At 37.7% G+C, this 14,444-nt stretch overlaps 1 protein-coding gene across 1 annotated transcript in view; it reads right to left on the bottom strand.

Annotated features, from left to right (window-relative positions):
- The window catches only part of CLDN16 (claudin 16), a 78,027-nt gene extending 65,219 nt beyond the window's left edge, over positions 1 to 12,808 (bottom strand). Inside the window, exon 1 of the mRNA XM_025914101.2 lies at positions 12,586 to 12,808. The gene's annotated coding sequence lies outside the window, so the exon portion shown is untranslated. The remainder of the gene's footprint in view (positions 1 to 12,585) is intronic.
- Between the last annotated feature and the right edge of the window lie 1,636 nt (positions 12,809 to 14,444).

Raw genomic sequence — 14,444 nt, 5'->3', positions numbered from 1 at the left:
TTATTTTTTTTTAACGTTTATTTATTTTTGAGACAGAGACAGAGCATGAATGGGGGAGGGTCAGAGAGAGGGAGACATAGAATCTGAAACAGGCTCCAGGCTCTGAGCTGTCAACACAGAGCCTGACGCGGGGCTCGAACTCACGGACCGCAAGATCATGACCCGAGCTGAAGTCGGCTGCTTAACCAACTGAGCCACCCAGGGCCCCCACAATTAAAATATTTTTTAAGATAAAGAGCACTTGAAGCAAAGCATTGGTTGTGAGGGTAAAGAAGAGGCAATGAATGTGAAAAATTGTTTATAAACAGAATTCAGAGTTCTCAAGGAAAAACCTGCTTAATGATTAAGTAGAGAGTCAATGTTATCTTGGTTCTAATCCCAGTTCTGCTATTTACTAGCTGTATAGTCTTGGAACAGTTTCATGTCTCAGAAGTACATTTCCAGAATTCTGCCAGAATTTGGTGTTGGGACATACTCCATGAAAGGATACTCACTTCATATGAACATCCTCTGTAAAAACAGAAGCAACTTCTTTTTAAATTAAAAAAAAATAATGAGGACTATGATTAGGTTGAATCCCTTTAAAGTGGGTACATTAAAAATGACTTTGCATATATTTGATAATAGTCAGTAGGCGTTTTCATATGTGAGCCATTTTATCTTATGAGAATAAAACATACAAGACTGTGTATAACCTAGCATAGAGAATCATACTGGCTACAGTAAAATCCTCATATATTAATCCACATAGGATAAATTCTCAATTTGAACTCTGCTCCATGATCGAATGATAAAATATTTTCAACCTAAATGATGAATGTTATCTGCAATCGTTAAAATTCAAAAGTATATAAATGTTTCATAGTTGTAATGATAATTACTGTTTTCTTTTATAGCACTGAATCTTTATTTCAGCAAGACTTTGTGGTGTAAGAGAAAGATATAACTATTTTATTTAAAATAGCCATTTCAATACCACTTATTGAATGTCATATCCCTACTGCTTTCAAATGCCAGCTCTGTTACAGAATAAATTATTTTATATGTTTGAGTATGAATAACATTGAGTTTAATGAGACTAGGGATAGTCTCACTAAACATGCCGCTGGCTTACCACAGATAGGTAATTTGCTACAATGTTATTTGTGTGTGGCAGTTCAAAAATTTCCATCAACAGGCACATTAGTCTGAAAATTTACAGATTTACAGACATGATGTAGCTCATGCTCTGTGTGTACAAACATTCTGTTACAAATATAGTCATCTAAATTTGAAAGTTATTATACTTTCAAGATCATAGTATGTTTACTATAGCAGTATTTTATCAGCAATTAAAGGAGAAAATTTTGAAAAAAGGAAGAGATACATTCAAGTCTGTTGTTTGTTAATTTCATAAGCTACAGTTATGACAATAACCTAAAGATGCAATTAATATATTGTTTGCACTTGTTGGATACAAGACTTTCTTTAAAAACAATTTCACATGCCTAGCACACTAAGATGATGGTTTTTATTATTTTCTGCAAAAACCTTATTGGTTTTCCTCCTGATTTCTTTTAGACTCAGTTTAATTTAATTTATTTATTTAATTTTTTTTAATTTTATATTTTAGAGAGAGAGAGAGAGAGAGCATGAGCAGGGGAGGAACAGAGAGAGAGAGGGAGACACAGAATCCAAAGCAGGATCCAAACTGTCAGCACTGACCCCGACAAGGGGCTTGAACCCATAAGCAATGAGATCATGACCTGAGCTGAAGTCGGATGCTTAACCAACTGAGACACCCGGGCACCCCTAATTTATTTATTTTTAAATGTTTATTTCTTTTTTGAGATAGAGAGTGCCAGAAGGGGTGGGGCAGACAGAGAGGAGGACAGAAGATCTGATGCAGGGCTCAAACTCATGAACCTCGAGGTCATGATCTGAGGTGAAGTCAGACACTCAACCCACTGGGTCACCCAGGTGCTCCTAGGCTCAGTTTAATTTTAATGAACCTAAAGGTCTTCATATGAAAGATCCTAAAAAGTAAAAATTGAAAACTTCTGATGTCTCTCAAATACAAAAAGTAAAAAAAAAATTCTGAATTGGAAATATAACTGTGAATCTGGATATTGTTCCACTCTTTGTTTTCATACCTAAGCAACAGCAATGATTTGTTTTATTGCAATTTTCCCTCTGTGTGAGTGACCTTCCTCATGTGAAATCTTTTTTTTAAACAAGTTCTTATATCCAACATATGCATGCCACTGGAATATTAGTGAGGATGAACACTACGTTGAAACGGTCTATATGGATTCTCACAGGATTGTACAGAAAATTTTCTTTAAAAAATGATAACAGTACACATGCTTACTATTATAGTTACTGGATAATGACATGTAAATTCCACAACTTACATGTTTTTCTAATAACCTGAGATGTGATGCTTTCCTTTAAATTCATATCATCTTAAAATCATCCCAGAAAAAGGGGGTCGCTTTCTATAAAATTATTTCTTGAGTAGCATTTATTAGAAAAATTTCAAAAACAATAATTAAACAGAAACACATCACACATTTCCCCTCTATCACTAAATCAAAAGTTAAAAGAGAAAGAATTAGGACTTGGAAATTTTCAATAAGTCTGTAACTCTTTAAGTATTTGGCTGAAGTGAGGTAAAGACAGATCACAGAAATCAATTTGTTGGTAAGAATAAAAATATCAAAACAACAAAATTAAAGGTATAAACAAGTCAAAAGTAAATGAGTCCAAGTCTAGCCATGGCAATCCCTATTTATCATAGACATGTAATTACCTCTAAACATGTAATGACGGTGTGAGAAAGAGAAGTCAGATTACTAGGGGTCTATTGTGTGGAAGAGTAAGGTTAACACAAAAGAGTTCTAAAAATAACTTCATCATATTTTATACGTGTTTGAGATTCTTTGAGTTTCTTTTCTGCAGGTAAAAATATGAGTGTACTCCCCCCAAATCAAAGACATTTAGAATAATGTTTATTTATTGAACTGCTTTGAACACCTTCTGTGAGCCAGTCCACTTGTGACACTGCAGATATGTTAGGCAGAACTCTGTAAAGTGAATAGAAATCCAATTACCCAAGCCAAAGAGAAGACTTAATTAGCTGACATGAAAATATAGGGATATCAGAAGGGGCAGGGATAGATCTAGTCTCGGAGACATCCAAATCCAGGGTATTAAACCCTTGACGATTTCCCTTCTCGTCTCTGTGTTTCTCCCTATCTACTGGCTTCATTCTTTAACAGCAGAAAGTCCACTAGGCTTGACTCATTGTTTCAAGTAGTCCTAGGCTTACATTCTCTACAATCTCACAATCAAATAGAATAGAATTCTTCTCTATTGGCTTCATTTTTAAAAAGTAAAAAGGGCTCTTTTTTCTCAGTTTTATGTATTTGTTTTTGAAGATATAATTGGTTTTATTAAGCAATTCATGAATTGGGTAGCATCCTATTTAGCAAGTAGAGACATGCTTCTGGCTTCCCAGTTTAGTCACATGCCATCACAGACTATGGTCTCGGCATCAGGGTACAATGATTGGTCCCCCTATCTTGCCATCCTGGGAACAAGAAGACTGTGATGGTCAACACAAAACACATGGAGAAAGAATTGTTTCCCAAAGAAAAATGTGCATTATTATCAGAAGCGAAGATGCCCACCACAATGGGGAAACGAAACAATGATAAAATGTAGTGTTCTCAAGGCATTCACAATTGAGTACTAAATTCAATAAAAATGAACTGTGATAATGTGAGATGAGCGTTAAACCAAAGGTTTGTGCAAAATCAAGAATTGGACAAAAATATGACAAATAACAGCTGTCCTGAAAATGGCACGTGGCTGGGAAGGTCAGAAATGGATCTTGAATAATAAAAGGGAACTTAGCAAGTGAAGGGAAATAAGAGCATTCTTAGTGAAGCTGTGGAACTAGAGTTTTAGAAAGTATGGGAAATTCAACTGCACATTTGGAGATCAGGGAGTGTTCTAGCACTGTTTGAATAAATGGGCCACCAACATGGAGGTGGATTGAGGGAGAGAGATCAAGAAATCAATTGAAATCACATTGCAGAGGTCCTTAAATGTCATGGTGGTGATTTCAGAAACTGTCAGACCTGCCAGATATTCTGGCTTTGGGTCAACTAGTCAGGTGTCAAACATGTGGTAAGAAAAGCACCCTAAGACAAATCAATTGGAAAGCCTACAGGCTGAGGGGTCACAGTGGCACTTCCTTTCATTTGTTCACAACCAGAATACAGCCACATATTGCAATTTCTGTGTATCTTTATCAGTGGACAATTTTGTGCAGTTTTAGCTACTCTAACTCTCACAAGGTTTTGGTATTGCTATTCTATTAAGAGTTCTTGTTGCCGGCTAACAATGTGCCACCAAGTAGGTGGTTACATACCACACTTGCTTATTTCTCATTTCCTCACAGTTTTCACAGGTCAGGAGTCTGTGCATGGGGTAGATGGGTCTTTTCCACGGGTCTCAAATGACTGCCAACAAAGTGGTAACTGGGGCTTACATCCTGAGACTGCCTTGCTGTCTTCTTCCCGACTCATTCAAGTTGTGCGCAGAATTCAGGTCCTTTTGGTTGTAGAACTCGTGGCAGCTTCCATCTTCCTCAAGACCAGCCAGACAAAAATCTCTCAAGCTTCGAAGTGCTTCCTTCGAAGTACTGCCTGATTAAGTCAGGACCTCCTGGATAGTCTTCCTTTTGATTAACTCAAAATAATCTGATTTGGGGCTTTAGCTGCAGCTTCAAAATCCATTTGCCACATAACAGAACATCATCACAGGAATGAAATCCATCATGTCAAAATTTCACTCACCCTCGAAGGGAGGGATTTATACAAGACATGCACACCATGGAGTGGGCATTTGGGGACCCATTTCAAATTTCTTGCCTCCCCGGGCTTATTAAACATTCCTGCAAAGAGACAGTGGTAGACTGAATAATGTGCTCCCTCCCCACCACCAAGATATCTATGTCCCAATCTCTGAAACTTGTGAATGCTACTTTATATGGCAACCAAAAAAAAAAAAAAAAAAAAAAAAAAAAGGACTTTGCTGCCATGATTGAATTAATGATTTGAAATAAGTAAATTATCTAAGATTATCAGGTTGAACCCTAAATGCAATCACATGTATTCTAATAAAAAAGAGATGAAAGAAAATTTGATACAGAAGATAAGACAACATCATTATGAAAGCAGAGACTGGGTTTTGTGATCACAAGCCAAGTATAGCGAGCAGCCAACAGAAGCTAGGAGAGGCTAGGACAGGACTATCCTCCAGAGCACGCCCCCAGAGGGAACACAGCACTTGCCAACACCTTGACTTCTGCCCAGTGAAAATATTCTCAGACATATGACCTCCAGAACTGTGAGAAATAAATTCCTGTTCTTTTAAAACACCAAATCTGTGCTAGTTTATTGCAGTGGCCATAGGAAACTAACACAGCAAGGCTGTCACATTTACTCTTAGATCCAGCTCTTTGTCACCAACTTTGTAAGTTAAGATGATGATTACAAGCAGGTCTGGTGGAGTCAGATATATATATATATATATATATATATATATATATATACACACACACACATATATATATGAGGTATATACATATATATATATATATATATATATATATATCAAGAAGGTATATACATATATCAAGAAGGTGTGTGTGTATATATATATATATATATATATATATATGTATCAAGAAGGTATATACATATATCAAGAGGACTATTTGATACCTCAATTATTAAAATGGACCTTTTCCTAAGTCCTGAGTGTATATTGTGGCAAGAATATTAAAAGACACCGAATATATGATTAACAAAACCTTTATTTTATTTTTTTATTTTTTAAAGTCAATTATTTTCAAGAGGGCTTTCTTTCCTTCCCTTTTAAAAATTTTTAAATGTTTATTTATTTTTGACAGAGAGAGACAGAGAGACAGAGCATGAGCAGGGAATGGTCAGAGAGAGGGAGACACAGAATCCAATGCAGGTTCCAGGCTCAGAGCTGTCAGTATAGAACCCAATGCAGGGCTCAAACTCATGAACCATGAGATCATGACCTGAGCCAAAGTCAGAAGCTTAACTGATTGAGCCACCCAGTCTCTCTGTAAAACTTTTTAAAAAATGTTTATTTATTTATTTTTAGAAAAAGAGAGAGAAAGTGAGCAGGGAAGGGGGAGAGAGAGGGAGAGAAAGGGAGAGAGAATCTCAAGCAGGCTCCACACTGTCAGACCGATGTGGTGATGGAACCCACAAACCTGTGAGACCATGAGCTGAGCCAAAATCAAGAGATGCTGAACTGACTGAGCCACCCAGGTGTCCCTGAGTAGCAAAACCTTTAAACTGGTGTTTAACCTTGATCACAACTTTTTTTAAAGGTTTATTATTAGGTGTTTATAATGCAAATAATATAACAACTTAGTGGTCCATGTATATTATAAATAAATAATTAAATATACATCTTTCTGGGGTACTTTAATTTTTAAATATTTATTTACTTATTTATTTGTTTATTTATTTTTGCTGTTAGGAGTTTGAAGGACATATTCATAAAAAATGAGAAGCTCCTGGAGATCATTGGCTTGTCTGGGTAAAGTTTATATTTTAGAAAAATAACATGGTACAAGTGTGGAAAATGGGGGTTGAAGATTAAAAGCAGGGAGACTTCCTCTACATCACTCAGAATGTTATGGATAAAGGTAGAACATCCTATGTTTAAGATAGTTAATAATATAATAATCAGCAACATATGGGGTTGCAAGCGTGTGGCGATCTCTATGGCTTTGTATGAATCCTTATAGTACCTCTCTGGGGTCGAAACTGTTGATCTCATTGCATAAAATCACTTACTCAAAAAATATTATTGAGCATTACTATAGGCTTAGTACTTTATTAAAGGTTGAGGATTAAATTAAGTTGGGGGTCACGGAACTTTCCTAGACAACACAACTTGTAGATGCTGAGTTGGGACCACATTCAGGTCTGCCTGGCACCTATTTTTGAAGGGCAGAGAGAAAGGTAGAAGAAAGAGGAAGGCAAAACATGAGATAACAGCATTATCATAACTGCTTAAAACCAGTGATCTACCTATTGCCTGGAGGCAGTTGATATGAGAAAAGCAACAAAGCCCTGATAAACTCTAAAAGTTCCTCACTGGGGGTCCTAAACTATTGTGAAAGCAACAGCAGCATTCCAAGGTCCTTGGGATGTCCTGGAATTATAGCTTTGACTTATACTAATGAGCCACTAAAAAATCAAGATAAAAAAAGAGGAAGAAAAAGAAAGCCATCACATTCAAATACAGCAGTTTTTTGTGCAACTTTTCTCAACCATAGCTAATTTGATTTCTAATTATATGATTAGAAGCGAACCTGATTAGCTCTTTCTGGGATAAGTAATTTAAACTCCACTTTACTACATAAAGTGGAATTTACTGTTGGATTAAACATTCCAAAATAGTGTCATAAATATTCCTAAAGCTGGAAATGACCTTGAATGTTCATTTGTTCATCATTCTACTTTAATCTTTCTACCATAGGTCTGTAGGGCATATCTACATAAAGATGATCCCAACCCTGCACCTTATGTAGGAAATATTCCAACATAATTAAATATAATATATTGATTGAGAATTTATGTACTAGGCACAGTGTCTAAAAAGAGAAAAATTAAATTCCCTCTGTAATTATTTTTCTTTAAAAATATTTAATTATGTTTGACTTTAGAAAGAAGTGATCCTGAACTCTTTTATTAAGTTTTATTATTTTTCTTAAAAAAAAAAAAAACAAAAAAAAAAAACCCTCACTCCTCCAGTTGCCCTCCATTTTCAGTTTCAGACAAATAATGTTAAGTAAATCATGATCCCAAATTATAATCACTATCAAATGAAGGTCATTAATTACCTGTGTGCTCTCAACCTAAGCAAAATATAGAACGTATGTAATTACTGGGATAATTCAAGCCAAGGAAAACATTTTGCTGCATTTGTGAGACCTCTCCCTGACACTCTGATTTATGTTTGGGAAAAGATGGCCCAGTTTAACCTGAATGCTCTTGAATTTTTCCATAATCAAAGAGAACTGTGTCCCCAGTGGCTCTATAACACCAAGGCCAGCTTACTTCACCGGGGGATCAAATACCATCTTTCACTTTAGATGGCTAATAGATAAAATAACCTGGACTCTCAGTAATTTTTTTTAGTTCATATTTGCATTACTTGTGTATATAGTTTATTTCTTAGTTATTATTTCATTTTTCATTGATTCTACATCTATTTCTTCCTAACAGTCTTCAGCTCAGGATCTGCTAATGTGTTGCATGTTTTTGACTCAAACAACAACAACAACAACAACCTCTTAAGGAGTAATAATAACAACAACAATTATGAAAGGTTCCATTAATTAATTCAAACTTCATAAATGCCAGTCACTGTACAATTTGGCTTTAAGTTCATTGGTTCATTATAATCCTACAGAATAGGTTGTCTTTTTCACATGAGGAAACTGAAGATTCAGGGAGACTAGGGTATTATTCTAAGTACTCAAGAAGCAGCTGCTGGGGCACCTGGGTTGCTCAGTTGGTTAAGAGTCCAACTTCAGCTCAGGTCATGATCTCGAAGTTCGCAAGTTCAAGCACCATATAGGGCTTTCTGCTGTCAGCTTAGAGACTGCTTTGGATCCTCTGTCTCCCTCTCTCTCTGCCCTTCCCCCTCCTGTTCTCTCTCTCTCTCTCTCTCTCTCTCCCTTTCTCAAAAATAAACATTAAGAAAAAAAAAAGAAGCAGCTGCCAAGATGGCATTAAATGTGCAAAAAAAAAAAAAATGTATTAGAGGAAACAACTGTGTGGAAGAAAATATGGATGGAGGTGAAGGAGACAGGCCACAATACAATTGGGACCCAAAATGAAGGAGGTGAGGGTGTGGAGGGTTGGGTGTAAACATCCTAGACTGCCTGAAGTCTAAGGAAGTTTTGGCAAAATTGTTGGGAGCCCTTGAGCGAAAGTCATTGACAAAAGAGAATGGGTCAGCCAAATATGTTTGCCACTCTCAGTCATTGGCCTGAGCAGCCCATGGAAAGGATGGCTTCAAGCGAAACACGGGAAATGTTTTCAAATCCAGCAGCCAGAGACATCAGTCAGTTACACTCCCTATAGTTCTGGGAGATGGGTTCTCATGGCAGCCACAGCTAAATAAGTAGTGAAGCGGAGATTCAACCCAGTATATCCATGACTACAGACACCATCCCCTTTGCTGTTAGGTTTATTATTTTCTTCATGAGCTTTGCATATTCTCTCAATTTTGGTACTATTCAATATTTTACAACTGGAATTAACAATTCTTGGCTGCTTTTAAAAATATGCTTTGCCATTTTTCTTTTTTTTTTTTATTTTTTTTTCAACGTTTTTATTTATTTTTGGGACAGAGAGAGACAGAGCATGAACGGGGGAGGGGCAGAGAGAGAGGGAGACACAGAATCGGAAACAGGCTCCAGGCTCCGAGCCACCAGCCCAGAGCCCGACGCGGGGCTCGAACTCACGGACCGCGAGATCGTGACCTGGCTGAAGTCAGACGCTTAACCGACTGCGCCACCCAGGCGCCCCATCCATTTTTCTTTTTTAACATTGAGTAAATCATTTTCAATATCTTTAAGATGATAAGTAATTTGATAATGTAATCCAATATCTAGAATGTAGTTTGTTACCATAAATTGTGATTCTTAAACCCCAAACCCTGCTCTCATGTAGAAAACCTTTATAATTTTACCCTGGGTTTTGGGTCAATTTAGCAGGCTTTATACAGGGAATAAAATGAATCATGTCTCACAAACATATTCCTTTCTAAACCAAATCTGCAGATATTTCTATCAGACTCCTAGAACCTTTGTGAAATATTGGGACGTAGATGTGGGAGATGACTAACTGCTTTTTCCATGCCCTTCCTTGATACACCCATCGGTACCACATAATCCTATGGCTCGTTCAACCATTATCCTATGGCTTGAAGGTCACTCCCTTTAAATATTGGTGAATTGGGAATCGTGGTGAATCAAACCATGCCAAAACTCAACAGTTTTGACAGCAAACCTTCATTTTCTAACCTCTATGGTTGTGAGGTTGATGGGGCTGATTTAGGCTAATCTGGGATGGACTCCTTTATACACCTGCAGCTTAGCCAGGGGCCTCTGCTCTACGGTGGGCTCAATGGGGCAGGGGAACAGGGCAGCTGCTCTCTATGCATCTTTCTCTTCTTCCTGGGTCTAGCTGGGACATGTCTTCCTCAGGTGATGGCAGATGTGCAAGAGTCTAAGAAGACTGGCACACTCCCGCTTTACCTCATGCCACTGGCCAAAGCTAGTCACCCAAACAAGCCCTATGAAAGTCAAGGGTTGGAAAATCATACCATATTATTTTCATGGAAACAAAACAGTAAAGTCACATAGCCAAGGATGTGGACTCAGGAAAAAAAAAAAAAAAAAAATAAGAACTTGGTGCCATTGGTGAACAATACCACAAATAGGGATCCTACCTTGTCTTTGTTCTACTGTTGTCCTATCTATTTGAAATTAATGTGTTGAATATTTACTGATACAGCTTTGTGCAAGATGCCTTTTTCTGGCAATTGAGTGGACATATTTCAATTTAATACGGGAAGTAAACACAAAAGCATATTATTTTCTGCTCTATGGTCTGGCCACCACATCTTCATGAGACTTATGTAATGGCAGGCCTTTCTTTTGCCTCACTCTGTTCTCTCCCCCTCTCTCCCAAGGTGGTATCTTCCATTTTCATGGCTTAAAACAAAACAAAACAAACAAACAAACAAAAACAAAAGAAAAACTTCATTACTTCCAAACACACACACACACACACACACACACACACACACACACACACACACTTTTAAGTCTTCCTAAGGACCTTGACATACTGGTCTCATCCCTTACTATCCCCACCCACCCCCACTCCCTAGGTTCCCTATGGAATCTGGCCATGCTGGCCTTTTTTCTGTTCTTCACCAACTACAAAAAACTCTGGGTTTTTGTACACTTAGACTCACGAAGTTAGCTACTATGCTATGCAGGTCCTAGTTCAAACATCACCTCCTCAGGGAAACCTGTTCTTACCATCTAAACTGAAGAAGGTAATCTGTAACAATCATTCATTTTCACATTACCTGTTTTTATTGTCTACATATCACTTCTCTCTTTGAAATAGTCTTATTTATTTTTGTTGTTTATTGTCTGACCCCCCTTTTTAAGAATGAAATTTCCATGAGAGCAAGAACTTTCCCTGTCTTGTTCCTAGCTGTGTCCTTGATGGTTACTACACATGGTAGGCACTCACAAATATTTGGTAAATGATGAATGAATGATTCGAGTTTCTGATGATCTAGCCCAAACCATTCTCTTAGGTGCTAGTCTATTATATCTGTCTCTAATCAGATGTTCCATGGGTACCACACTCAACATTGACAATGCTGAATTTTGTCTCCATTTTGTCTCCAAACCCAGGCTTTGGCCAGTGCTCTCTATGCTGGTAAATGGTAGAACTTCTACCCAGTTGCTCATGTCAGAAAGTCAGATAGTTTTTCTTGACTCCTTCCTCTCAGTTACTCTTCACATCTCAATTGTTAACAAATGTTATTTATTCTGATTTAAAAATATTTATCAGAACCATCCATGTTTCTAGTCTCACTGCCACTGCCATCACTCTGCAATGGTTTTCTCACTGATCTCTGTCCACAAACCTGGGTCACATATTAGCTGTGTGATCTTGTACACATTTCTTAACTTCACAGTGACTCAGTTTCCTCATTTCTCAAATTGGGTTAATCTCTTACAGCTATTGTGGCAGGTTAAATAGTATCCCCCCTCTCTGAAAAATTCATATTGATCCTCAGGATACAATCTTTGGGAAATAGTCTTTGCAAATGCAATCAAGTTAAGATCAGGTCACACTGCATCAGGGTGGGCCTGATAACAAGAGGGAAATCTAGACACAGAGATAGACAGAGGGAAGAATATTGAAGACCCATGAGACAAGGCCATGTGAAGAAGAAGGCAGATATTGAATTGGTGAATTTCCAAGCCAAGGAGCACCAACGACTGTCAACAACCACCAAAAGCCAGGAAGAAGCAGGGAAAGATTCTCCCCTGGAGCCTGCAGAGAGAGCATGACCATGTCAACATCTTCCTTTCAGACTTTGAGCCTATAAGAGAATAAATTTCAGAACTGTAAGAGGATAAATTTCTGTTCTTCAAAGCCATTCCTTTTGTGAAAATTTGTTGCAGCAGCTGTAGGAAACTAATATGGTTGTTCTGAAGATTAAGTAGGATCATTTATAGCTATGCCCATAGTAAGCAGGCAGTAAAAGTTATTTTATTTTCATCATCATTATGAACCTAGATTGAAACTCTTAAAATGTAGATATAAGCAAGGAACCTGCCTACTTAAAACTTTTCAGAGGCTTTTCACTGCCTACAGGAAAGAGTCCACAACCTTAAGATCATTCAAAATGCCCTGAACAAAAATCTAACCATGTACCCACCTCTGTTTACTTCTTTCTCCTATATTCTTTCTTCTCCAGCTATACACACTTTCTTCCAAATCCTTGTTCTCTCCCGTCTGCAGGCTTTCTAAGATGCTATTCCCTTCTGGAGTACTGTTCCTTTCCCTTCCCAGGACACTCTCCTTTGGGTCTCTGTCTGAAGTCCTTTAAGGGAGGCTTTCCTGATTAGGAGACACTCCTCTGTCTTGCATCCCTGAGTACACTCTACTTCTATCTTCTGCTACTTTCATCACACTTGTGAATGTTCATTTGTATTCCTAGTTATACAGTAAGCTCTGAAAGGACTGGCTACAATTGTCTTATTCCTTGTGCTTAGCCAATACCTGATGTATAGTCAGCACTACCTTAATAAATATATGTTACATAAATAAGGTTATTTATTTATTAATTTACCTATTTGACATTAAATTTATCTTTTTAAAATTTCTTAAGGTTTTTATTTATTTTTTGAGACACAGAGAGACAGAGCATGAGCAGAGGAGGGGCAGAGAGAGGGGGAGACCCAGAATCTGAAGTGGGCTCCAGGCTTTGAGCTGGGGCTCAGACTCACAGAGTGTGAGGTCATGATCTGAGCTGAAGTCAGACGCTTAACCTACTAAGCCACCAAGGCGCCCCTAAATTTATTTTTTTTAATTTAAGTTAGTTAACATACAGTGTAGTATTGGCTTCAAGAGTAGAACCCAGTGATTCATCACTTACATATAAGACCCAGTGCTCATCCCAACAAGTGTCCTCCTTAATGCCCATCACCCATTTAGCCCATCCCCCCCTCACCTCCCCTCTAGCAACCCCCAGTCTGTTCTCTGTATTTAAGAGTCTCTTATGGTTTGCCTCTCTCTGTGTTTTTATCTTATTTTTATACAATGTCACAAATACAATAATAAATACACAATAGTGACCCATAAAGGGAGAACAGACAGGTTAGCTATCAGATCACCTAGAACAAACTAAGAGTCACAGAATTTTATGGATAGGGAAGTTGCTAAAGTGTGCTTATTTCAGTCTCTTCCTATATTTCATAAATGAATAACCAGAAGCCCAGAGAGGTGAAGCATTTGCCCAACAGACACCAATGACAAAACTAGAACCGAAATTCTTTTTCTTCTCCAAAGAGTTCTTCCATAGCATTATGCTGCTTTCACTAAAGAAAGATGGGGCCAGGACAACTGAAAAATAAATGAATGAGAGTTAACACAACTGAAGGAATGGATCTGGGGAAAACACTAGACTTGTTTACAGAGGACAGGAATAGTGATGATATGAGAGTATGTTCAAAAGACTCCAGGATTGCCAAATAGGGTGATTAAAAAATGATAGGAAGTAACTGAAATTCCTTAAGTGCAGTGAGAGAATGTGTAACTAAGGGAGGAGAAATTAAATTCCTGCAGTGCAGTGAGTATGTAATCTGGGGAGGAGAGAAATTCCCTAAATTGAGATGCACCACAGAAGGAACAGAGAATTTATGAAAGACCTATTATCTAGCAGTATCCATCCTGGTTGCCCTCAGAGTCTGGAGGAGAACAAGAGCCAGGAACTAACAAAGCAGTTTCACACAGATAACAGCATTGTGTGTGCCAGGGTAAGGAGGGACATCTTTAGTCAGATTCCTTTACCCACTAAATCCACAAAGTCCTGGGTCAGCACTGGTGTCAGGGTAACTTTTCCTCTGTCCCAGAACTCTGCCTATTTTTCCTATATTCTTCTCTGAGCAAAAGCTGATCTTCCTATGCCCTCTATTTACAATTCTGGGTAAATAGAATTATATCCAATCAGTAAACCAATCTGGAATACTTCCTTTCCTGATTCTCCTCTATTACATTCAATCAGTCCCTAAATCC

This window comes from Puma concolor, chromosome C2, assembly GCF_028749965.1.
Source record: "Puma concolor isolate L17-30 chromosome C2, mPumCon1.1.hap2, whole genome shotgun sequence".
Lineage (NCBI taxonomy): Eukaryota > Metazoa > Chordata > Mammalia > Carnivora > Felidae > Puma > Puma concolor.
Note: the sequence above shows the minus strand (reverse complement) of the source record. Positions and strands in the feature narration are given on the sequence as shown.